This window comes from Tursiops truncatus, chromosome 3 (genome assembly GCF_011762595.2).
Source record: "Tursiops truncatus isolate mTurTru1 chromosome 3, mTurTru1.mat.Y, whole genome shotgun sequence".
NCBI lineage: Eukaryota > Metazoa > Chordata > Mammalia > Artiodactyla > Delphinidae > Tursiops > Tursiops truncatus.
In genome coordinates this window covers 157085833-157088936 of record NC_047036.1, presented here as the reverse complement: position 1 = coordinate 157088936, position 3104 = coordinate 157085833, and positions in this window count along the sequence as shown.

Genomic DNA, 3104 nt, shown 5'->3' with positions numbered 1-3104 from the left:
TCCCCAGGACCTAGGAGTCCTGGGGAATCACACAGGACTCCATATCTCTCTACATCTTGCTGCACCTAAAATCCGGTAAGAAGGAAAGCAGACAGGGAGGGGAACAAAAGTCACACTGGGAGGGTTTGGACAAGGGGAAGCAGAGGACAGGGGTCTATCCAGGTTCCTTCCTCTAGAGATGGCCCCTTCTCGGAGGCCACCATCTACTCTTGAACTGATTTCAGCTGCTCAATCCTCCACCTCCCAGTGTGCGCAGTGCTGTCAACCCTCAGGAGGTGACGAAATAGGGGTAGCCCGGGAAACCTAACTGAGGTGAGTTATACTTGGGAGGAGAAGCAGGGTCAGGGAATAGCCAGGCTCCTTTAGAAATGCATTCTAGGGACAGATCTGTTGCGGGAAGGGGGACCCCCTTCCAGGGCCCAAGAGTGGGCTCTTGTCTAACACTCGGAAATGAATTACCTGAGGAGACACACGTACTGACAAAGCAAAAGACTTTATTGGGAAGTGGCACCTGGGTTGTGAGCAGCAGGGTAAGGGAACCCAGGAGAGCTGCTCTGCCACGTGGCTTACAGTCTTGGGTTGTATGGTAATGGGGTTAGGTTTTGGGTTGTCTCTGGACAATCATCTTGCTTGGCCCATATTTGGTTTGACTCAGGGTCCTTCCTGGTGGCACACATCTCTCAGTCAAGATGGATTCCAGTGAGGAGGATCCTGGGAGGTCGGTAGGACACAGGGACTGGTGTCTCCTCCCTCCTTTCGGCCGCTCCCAGATTCTTCCGGTTAGTTTTCAGTGGTAGCACGGCATTCATTATCGGGACCTCTTGTTGCGAGACAACTCATGCAAGCGGTTATCACTGTTCCTGGCCAAGGAGGGAGGTTTCAGTCAACGGTTCTGTAACAGATCCATCAACACTGGGAAAGAGTCTTTTCCCCACAGGGGGTGTCCTGGAGACCTAGGAACAGGTGTTGACAGAGTGGTGGGATTTTGGAGAGAGCCCCGGAGACTAGTTACTGGCCAGAGGAGGCTGGAGCCCAGCATGGAGTAAGGGAGGCACTACTCTGGTTTACAAAAGACCTCTTTTCTCCACTGGGCCTTCCTGGATCCTCTGTCATGTCTTCCAGGTGGTGGTGTAAATGAGGCAAAAGCAGGAACGGGATCACCCTCCTTGCTTGTGTTGTTAAGAGGTTGCTTCTCACTGGTCTCTGCTTTGAGCTGTAGATGCAACAGGGGTAGCAGCTGGTGTAGGGAATGCAGCAAGTGTGTAAGCAAGAGTTTTCTAAGAGTTAGAGCAGGCAGATTGCTAGATATGAGCAGAGAAAAGGGGGGTCATGGGCCAGGTGGCAGGAAACCATACGTCTTGTGGTGACAGGGGTCCTAGAGGCAGACAAAGAAAGGTGGCAAAAGGCGGGAATCTCTGGGGGTCAGAATGTAACCTTTTGCTCATTATGCCCTCATTACAGTAAAATTAGCCTTGCAGATAAGAAGTTCCCTTCATGCACTGAAACCATGACACTTCTGATCAAGACCAAATAAGAACTAAAATCCCTCCTCCACTTGGGAAGGTGGAGCTGGGATGAAAATCAGGAAGTATCAATACAATAAACCCCCTCCCCTCCTCAATGAATATTCTGCCCAAACATTTTTACACATCATAGAACCAGTTTACTGAAGGAATTCAGGGCAGCTGCTCACATGAGCCTGCCTGCTCTCCCTTCTGAGAGTGTAGGATTCTTACCGAAACGCAAGTCCGTGTGCCCGACGCAAGTCCGTGTGCCCGACTCACGTCCATGTGCCCGACTCACGGCGAGGCCAAACAATCCCAAAACACCAGAGTTTGGAAGAGAGAAAGGTTTATTACAGGGCCATGCAAGGAGATGGGTGGCTCATGCCTGAAAAACCCCAAACTCCCCGAAAGCTTTCAGCAAAGCCCTCTTATAGGAAAGGTGAGGGAGAGGTGTGGTTAGTTGTTGCAAGCTTCTTGGTGTCGGCTCCTTTGTTCTTTTTTTTTTTTTTGTGGTACGCGGGCCTCTCACTGTTGTGGCCTCTCCCGCTGTGGAGCACAGGCTCCGGACGCGCAGGCTCAGCGGCCATGGCTCACGGGCCCAGTTGCTCCGCGGCATGTGGGATCTTCCCGGACCGGGGCACGAAGCCGTGTCCCCTGCATCGGCAGGCGGACTCCCAACCACTGCACCACCAGGAAAGCCCAGCTCCTTTGTTCTTAAGGTCAGGTCATGGTCAGGTAAGGATGTTCCTGTAAATCTCCACCAAACAAATGTAGCTTTCTGTTCTGACAGGAAAGGGCAAGGTCCCAAGGCACAACTCTCATCCTCCGAGATCCAGGCGTGGCTAAGAGAAGGAGGTCCCTGCGGGGGCAGGGGCAGTGGTTCCCCTGCCCCAGAGAATTTGTCCAGCACCCAGTCTGGGTCTTCCCACCATCACCCAGGCCTGGCTGGAGAGGCAGATCTCAGTTGGAAGCTCCCTCAGGGCCAGGTCCCCAGACCCTGCCCGGCTGTCATCACTGAGCGAGCCAGGTGTCCAGGACCCAACTGCCCCTCAGGCTCCTCAGGCCACCCAAACAGTGCCAGGTCCCCCAGACTGTGTCCCATGCAAACTGTCACTGCCATTAGGTCACAGAGACATGGATGGAGGAGAGGTTCCCCGCCGCCTCAGGGCCTCGGCCCAGGCTGTGGACAGTCTTGGCAGGGGCCCTGGAGGCCTGCAGGACACACCCACAGCCTGTTCTCTGGGCCCTCCAGCTCACTGGGCCGGCTGGAGGCTGGGTGAGCTGGAGGGCCCTGGGGAAGAAGGTTGGGATCTGCCTCTTACCTCACTCTCCACCCGACTACCAACCACTCCCCAGACCATTTGTTCAATGCCCCTCTAACAGTCGCTCATTGACAATTGCTCACTTGGGGGCGGAGCCCACTGCAGCGCTGACCAATGGCTGAATGGTGCTGACCAATGGCTGAGCAGGACCTCTAATTCAGCTCTAACCATCGGCCATTAATGGTCTCCCAATAACCGTTGCCTGGTAACGGAGTAGGGGGGTGGGTAACAGCATGCAGCAATGGCTGTGCACTGCAGCGCTCTATTACACCTTCAC